This window comes from Bos indicus x Bos taurus, chromosome 17, assembly GCF_003369695.1.
Source record: "Bos indicus x Bos taurus breed Angus x Brahman F1 hybrid chromosome 17, Bos_hybrid_MaternalHap_v2.0, whole genome shotgun sequence".
In the NCBI taxonomy this organism is placed as follows: Eukaryota; Metazoa; Chordata; class Mammalia; order Artiodactyla; family Bovidae; genus Bos; species Bos indicus x Bos taurus.
The window spans coordinates 26,386,291-26,394,957 of record NC_040092.1 but is presented as its reverse complement, the minus strand read 5'-3'; positions in this window follow the sequence as shown (position 1 = coordinate 26,394,957).

The window sequence follows — 8,667 nt, the reverse complement described above, 5'->3', positions numbered from 1 at the left end:
CACCTTTTTTCAAGTGCACATGGAATATTCTCCAGGATAGATCACATCCTGGGCCATAAACTGAACCTTGGTAAATTAAAAAACAAAAATGAAATCATTTCAAGCATCTTTTCTGATCACAGTGTGGTAATATTAGATGTCAACTACAGGAAAAAATTATTAATAATACAAACATATGGAGACTAAACAACATGCTTCTGAATAACCAACAAATCACAGAAGAAATCAAAAGAGAAATCAAAATATGCATAGAAACAAATGAAAATGAAAACAGCAACAACCCAAAACCTATGGGATTCAATAAAAGCAGTGCTAAGGGGAAGGTTCAATGCAATACAAGCTTACCTCTAGAAACATAAGAAAAATCAAATAAATAACCTAACTTTACACCTAAAGCAACTAGAAAAAGAAGAAATGAAGAACCTCAGGGTTAGGAAAAGGAAAGAAATCATAAAATTAGGGCAGAAATGAATGAAAAAGAAACAAAAGAGACTATAGTAAAAATCAACAAAACTAAAATCTGGTTCTTTGAGAGGATAAATAAAATAGACAAACCATTAGCCAGACTCATCAAGAAGAAAAGGGAGAAGAATCAAATCAACAAAATTAGAAATGAAAATGGAGAAATCACAGCAGACAACACAGAAATACAATGGATCATAAGAGACTACTATCAGCAACTATATGCCAATAAAATGGACAACTTGGAAGAAATGGATGAATTCTTAGAAAAATATAACCTTCCAAAACTGAGCCAGGGAGAAATAGAAAATTTTATCAGACCCATCACAAGCATGGAAATCAAAACTGCAGTCAAAAATCTCCCAACAAACAAAAGCCCAGGACCAGGTGGCCTCACAGGTGAATTCTACCAAAACTGTAGAGAAGAACTAACACCTATCCTACTCAAATTCTTCCAGAAAATTGCAGAGGAAGGTAAACTGCCAAACTCATTCTATGAGTCCACCATCACCCTAATACCAAAAGCAGACAAAGATGCCACAAAAAAGAAAAGTACAGGCCAATATCACTGATGAACATAGATGCAAAAATCTTTAACAAAGTTCTAGCAAACAGAACCCAACAACATACTAAAAAGATCATACATCATGACCAAGTGGGCTTTATCCCAGGGATGCAAGGATTCTTCAATATTTGCAAATAAATCAATGTGATACACATTAACAAATTGAAAGATAAAAACCATGTGATTATCTCAATAGATGCAGAGAAAGCCTTTGACAAAATTCAACATCCATTTATGATAAAAACCCTCCAGAAAGCAGGCATAGATGGAACACACCTCAACATAATAAAAGCCACATATGATAAACCCACAGCAAACATTATCCTCAATGGTGAAAAATTGAAAGCATTTCCCCTAAAGGCAGGAACAAGACAAAGGTGCCCACTCTCACCACTACTATTCAACATAGTTTTGGAAGTGTTAGCCACAGCAATCAGAGAAGAAAAAGAAATAAAAGGAATCCAGATTGGAAAAGAAGAAGTAAAACTCACTGTAGATGACATGATCCTCTACATACAAAACCCTAAAGACACCACCAGAAAATTACTAGAGCTAATAAATGAATATAGTAAAGTTGCAGGATATAAAATTAATACACAGAAATCCCTTGCATTCCTATACACTAACATTGAGAAAACAGAAAGAGAAGTTAAGGAAACAATTCCATTCACCATTGTGACAAAAAGAATAAAATACTTAGGAATAAATCTACATCAAGAAACAAAAGACCTATATATAGAAAACTATAAAACACTGATGAAAGAAATCAAAGATGACACAAATATATGGAGAAATATACCATCTTCCTGGATCAGAAGAATCAATATAGTGAAAATGAGTATACGACCCAAAACAATCTATAGATTCAATGCAGTCCCTATCAAGCTACCAATGGTATTTTTCAGAGAGCTAGAACAAATAATTTCACAATTTGTATGGAAATACAAAAAAACCTCGAATAGCTAAAGCAATCTTGAGAAAGAAGAATGGAATTGGAGGAATCAACCTGCCTGACTTCAGACTATACTACAAAGCCACAGTCATCAAGACAGTATGGCACAAAGACAGAAATACAGATCAATGAAACAAAATAGAAAGCCCAGAGATAAATCCACGCACCTATGGGCACCTTATCTTTGACAAAGGAGGCAAGAATATATAATGGAGAAAAGACAATCTCTTTAACAAGTGGTGCTGGGAAAACTGGTCAACCATCTGTAAAAGAATTAAACTAGAACACTTTCTAACACCATACACAAAAGTAAACTCAAAATGGATTAAAGATCTAAATATAAGACCAGAAACTCTAAAACTCCTAGAGTAGCACATAGGCAAAACACTCTCTGACATAAACCACAGCAGGATCCTCTATGACCCACCTTCGAAAGTAATGGAAATAAAAGCAAAAGTAAACAAATGGGACCTAATTAAACTTAAAAGCTTTTGCACAACGAAGGAAACTATAAGCAAGGTGAAAAGACAGCCTTCAGAATGGGAGAAAATAATAGCAAATGAAGCAACTGACAAAGAATTAATCTCAAAAATACACAAGCAGCTTATGCAGCTCAATACCAGAAAAATAACTGACCCAATCAAAAAATGGTCCAAAGAACTAAACAGACATTTCTCCGAAGAAGATAAGCAGATGGTTAACAAACACATGAAAAGATGTTCAACATCACTCACTATTAGAGAAATGCAAATCAAAACTACAATGAGGTACCATCTCATGCTGGTCAGAATGCTGCTGCTGCTGCTAAGTCACTTCAGTCATGTCCAACTCTTAGTGACCCGTGGACTACAGTCTACGAGGCTCCTCTGTCCATTGGATTTCCCAGGCAAGAGTACTGGAGTGGGGTGCCATTGCCTTCTTTGGCTAGTCAGAATGGCTGCTATCGAAAAGTCTACAAATAATAAATGCTGGAGAGGGTGTGGAGAAAAGGGAACCCTCTTACACTGTTGGTGGGAATGCAAACTAGTACAGCCATTATGGAGACCAGTGTGGAGATTCCTTTAAAAACTGGAAATAGAACTGCCATATGACCCAGCAATCCCACTGCTGGGCATACACACCAAGGAAACCAGAATTGAAAGAGACATGTGTACCCCAGTGTTCTTCACAGCACTGTTTACAATAGCTAGGACATGCAAGCAACCAAGATGTCCATCGGAAGATGAATGGATAAGGAAGCTGTGGTACATATACACAATGGAATATTACTCAGCTATTAAAAACAATACATTTGAATCAGTTCCAATGAGGTGAATGAAACTGGAGCCTATTATACACAGTGCAGTAAATCAGAAAGAAAAACACCAATACAGTATATTAAGGCATATATATGTAATTTAGAAAGATGGTAACAATGACCTTATATGTGAGACAGCAAAAGAGACAGATATAAAGAACAGACTTTGGACTCTGTGGGAGAAGGTGAGGGTGGAATAATTTGACAGAACAGCATTGAAACATGTATATTACCATATGTGAAATAGATCACCAGTCCAAGTTCAATGCATGAAACAGGGCACTCAAAGCCAGTGCACTGGGACAACCCTGATGGAGGGGATGGGGAGGGAGGTGGGAGGGGGGTTCAGGATTGGGGTCATATGTACACTCATGGTTGATTCATGTCAGTGTATGGCAAAAACCACTGCAATATTGTAAAGTAGTTAGCCTCCAATTAAAATAAATAAAAAGAAAAGAATTTCTATGCATTTTGAACACACCTTGGAATAGTAGTTCAGGAGCTACTGTAACAGTAGCTATACATGGAATAAATTTGTTAAAGAAAATTTTTTAAAACTTTAGATATGTTATTTATTTTTTAAATTGAAGAATATTTGATTTGCAATCTTGTGTTAATTTCTGTTGTACAACAAAGTGACTCAGGTATACATATGCAGACCTTCTTTTCAATATTCTTTTCCATTGTGGTTTATCCCAAGATATTGGATATAGTTATGCTGTACAGTAGGACCCTATTGTTATATAAACAACTGTGTATAATTGTTTGCATCTGCTAACCCCAAACTTCTAGTCCATCCCTTCCCCACCCCTTCCCCTTGTCAACTACAAGTCTGTTATTTATGTCTGTGAGTCTGTTTTGTAAAACAAGTTCATTTGTGTCATATTTTAGATTCCACATACGAGTGATATCATATGATATTTGTCTTTCTCTGTCTGACTTACTTCATTTGATATGATAATATCTAGCTGCATCCATGTTGCTGCAAATAGCATTATTGCATTCTTTTTGATGAGTTAGTAATATTCCATTGTGTGTGTGTGTGTGTGTGTGTGTGTGTGTGTGTGTATAAACACATACACCACATCTTCCTCATCCATTTATCTGCTGATGGGCATTTAGGTTGTTTCCATGCATTGGCTGTTGTAAATAGCGCTGCTATAAGGATAGTGGTGCATGTATCTTTTTGAATTATAGTTTTGTCTGGATATATGTCCAGGAGTGGGGTTGCTGGATCATATGAAGAAAACTTTTAAACTGTCAAAAATAACTTTAACCACCCCCCGCATTTGATTAAATATGCTAGGGAAAGAATTTATCCTTTATTCTCTCAAAATAGAATTATGCCACAAAATCATTGTCATTTGGAGAGGTCATCAAAGATCATGCAGCCAAAAAAATGCAACAAAAGTATTGCAGAGGTCTGTCAGGCAGTTAATTAAACACATACAATGTTATTTTTCTAAATTTTGTGATATTTGTGGGGTTTGTTAGCTTTTTAAAGTCTGGGATTTGATTTATTTTCTCATTCATTAGACATAATCATATCTATACCATTTTGTATTGGTGGGTTTCTTTTCTGTTTTTATTCTTTTAAAACAGGGTCCCCAAGTTGAACAAACCCCAGGTCTCATAAAACCTGGGCCCATACCTGATTCTTAAACTTGTGTTGCCAATATTTTATCCTGGTTTGTAACTTATCTTTTGGCTTATTTATGGCATTTTTTTTTCATTGTGCAAAAGTTTTAAATTTCCATGTTGTCATATTTAATCAACTTTTACTCTCATCATCTCTGATTTCCTGTCTTGGTTAGAAAGTCCTCCTTCATTTAAAAATAATGAAAAAAATTCATGATTTCTTCAAAAATGTCTAATTTTTCTTCTATGTGTTTAAATGCTTGATTCATCTGGAATTAATTTTTGAGTAAGAATTTTAAAAAATTATCCAGCTTTATGAATGTCATTTATTGAATAACCAGCCTTCTTATTGATTAGAAGTGATACTTTATTATGTAGTAAATTAGGCAAATAGGACTTATTTGCCTAAATCTATTCTATTGATCTACCTATTCTTGCACCACTACCATCAATTTAAAAAATATATTTATATTTTAATGTCTGGTAATGGTAGTATCCTTTCATTATTCTTCTCTATCCTAAAAAATTTTCCAGGTTTTGTGCTTGTATTTTCATACAAAGCCTAGAATCAGCTTCCATAGATCTGAGGGTGTCTGTCTGTATATCTTTTGTAATCATGTTAAATTTTAAGATTGATTTAGGGAAAATGTCATAGAATTTAAGCATCCCTTCTAAGCATAGTATATTCTTTTCTCTTTATTCAATTTCCATATTTTCTTCTTCAGTTTTCTTCACATATATCTTGTGTATTTCTGGTTCAAATCATTCCTAGACATAATCATATCTATACCATTTTGTATTCGTGGGTTTTTTGTTTGATATGCTACCATAAATGGGATTGTTTCCCAACTGGTTGTTCTTCCTATATAGAAAAGCTATTGATTTTTAGATATTATTAAATGCAATAATATCCTTTTTTTTTTTGGTTGGCAGCAAAAATAATACACGATTGTATTCTATTAAGGAATGCATGCAGAATTCTTCTATGTGGTCCTATTCTACTCCATTCCATTCCACTCCATTCTTATTTGTAACAGTTTCTTGGTTCACAGACCATCATAACATCTCCTAAAATGACTTGGAAAGGGCTTAGGTACCACACCTCACCACTGGCCTTGGGACACACCTAGTAGAGAGCCTGCTGTGCTTTGTAGCAGCTCTGCACCTGCTGAGACCTTGATGTTCAGGACCTATTCTTAGCTCCATGACTATCATAGATTCTGCTGCTTTAATGCTGAACCCTCAGAACCACGTTGCAATCGACACCTGGCATTTCCTCAGAGAGAGCTAGTCCAAATGGAAACAGCCCAGCTGTGCTTTCTCCATATGTGTGACTGGAAGGCTCTGGATGGCAGTTATGCAACTTTGCATCTGGTGCTTCTCTGTCAGTCTTGCAAACACTCTTTGCATTCAGGATCAGATAAATCATTCTCTCTGTGCTCAGTCGTTCAGTCATGTCCGACTCTTTGAGACCCCATGGACTGTAGCCTACCAGGCTCCTCTGTCCATGGGATTTCCTAGGCAAGAATACTACAGTGGGTTGCCATTCCTTCTCCAGGGGATCTGCCTGACCCCGGGATGGAACTCATGTGTCTCTTGTGTCTCCTGCATTGACAGGCAGATTCTTTACCACTAGTGCTATCTACATGGTGAGTTATCTATAGCAGCTCTTAATAGTCGAACAGGGATTCCTCTGTAGGGTCTGTTTTCTGAGCGGCCTCTGACTAGTGCTGAAGCAATGAGCTTCACCGATTTCTTCAAGCAAGCCAGGCTGGGTCCTGGCAGCCCATTTTCCAGAACTGAGTAGTCCCTTCCTGCTGTGTCTTTACACCTTGTTCTTCACAGAGGCAGCATGGTTTCCTCTGCATCATGAGTTACCCAAGATCTTGTCTATGAAATTCTCTGCTCTGTTACATTTTCTGGTGGCTAAAGCACAGAATTCACCTGCTTTTTTGTGAAGTTAGAACACAGTACTCACAGGTGGAATCACTGAATTCCTTTTCTTTTTTAAATTTATTGAAAACTATTAAATAGAGAGTGGATGAACAACAAGGTCCTACTTTATAGCATAAGGAACTATATTCAATGTTCTGTGATAAACCATAATGGAAAAGAATATAAAAAAAATGAATGTGCATATATATATAATGTATAACAGAATCACTTTGCTCTACAGCAGAAATTAACAGAGCATTCTCTCTATATATAATAGTTTTCATCTGCTAATCCCAAACTTCCACTCCATCCCTCCCCCTCCCCACTGGCAAACAAGTCTGTTTGCTATGCCTGTGAGTCTGTGTCTGTTTCTTGGATAGGTTCATTTGTGTCATTATTTAGATTCCACATATTAAGTGATCTCATATGGTATTTGTCTTTTCTGACTTACTTCACCTAAGTATGATAATCTCTGGGTCCATCCATGTTGTTGCAAATGGCATTACTTCATTCTTTTTTGTGGCCAAGTAGTAGTTCATTGTATATGTACACCACATCCTCTTTATCCATTCCTCTGTTGAAAGACACTTAGGTTGCTTCTGTGCAAGCGTGCTAAGTTACTTCAGTGGTGTCTGACTCTTTGTGACCCATGGACTGTAGCCCACCAGGCTCTTCTGTCCATGGGATTCTCCAGGCAAGAATACTGGAGTGGGTTACCATGCCCTTCTCCAAGGTTGCCATACCCTTCTCCAGGGGATCTTCTGACCTAGGAATCTCCATGAACACAGGGACTTCCCAGGTGGCGCAATGGTGAAGAATCCTCCTGCCAATGCAGGAGACATAAGAAATGTGGATTTGATTCCTGGGTCAGAAGATCCCCTGGAGAAGGGGATGGCAACCACTCCAGTATTCTTGCCTGGAGAATCCTGTGGACAGAGGAGCTTGGTGGACTCCAGTCCACGGGGTTGCAAAGAATTGGACATGATTGAGCACACACACACGAACATAGAGGTGCATGTATCTTTTTGAATTAGAATTTTGTCCAGATACATGCACAAGAGTGAGACTTCAGGATAATATGGCAAATCTATTTTTAGTTTTTCAGCACCCTTCATACTGTTCTCTATAGTGGCTGCACCAATTTACACTCCCACCTGCCTTCCTTTTCTGATTGGACGGGGACAGTGTCCTCTCCCATTCTCAGCTTGCCGGGTCCTCTACGTGGGTGAAATGGAGACCCTTAGGCAAGCAACTCCCACTGACATGAAACACTATGGGAATGATTATGGACTCTTAACACGGCCAGCTCAAGTGGCTGTGGCCCAGCCTGGGGAGGACTTTGTAGGTGATTGTTTCAGAACCTGTGCCTTTAGCCCTATCTGATCTATGGATTGTTTCAAAACAACCCGCTGAGAAAAGAGGGGGAGAAAGCCATATTCATACCATTGAACGTCCTTCTCCAAGAGTGAGTTCTTTCTCAGGGGGAGGAGCTTTATTTTCTTCTGTCCATCACGTTCTGTTTCCCATGATAACCCCAGGAGGTGGATGCTCTCTTAGAAGCAGATAGGATACTTTTGTAGCCAGGGGAACAGACCAACCTGCTCAAGGTCACACAGAGTTAGGATTAAGACTTTGGCCAGCCTGACTCCCAATTCATGTGCTTTTCCCATAGTCCTTTTTAAAAATTGAGATAAGCTTCACATAACATAAAAGTGAGAAATTCAGTGGCATTTAGTGCCTTTGCAATGTTGTACAACCACCACCTGATTCCAAAATGTTTTCATCACCCCTAAAGCAGATCCTGTGGTCATTAGCAGC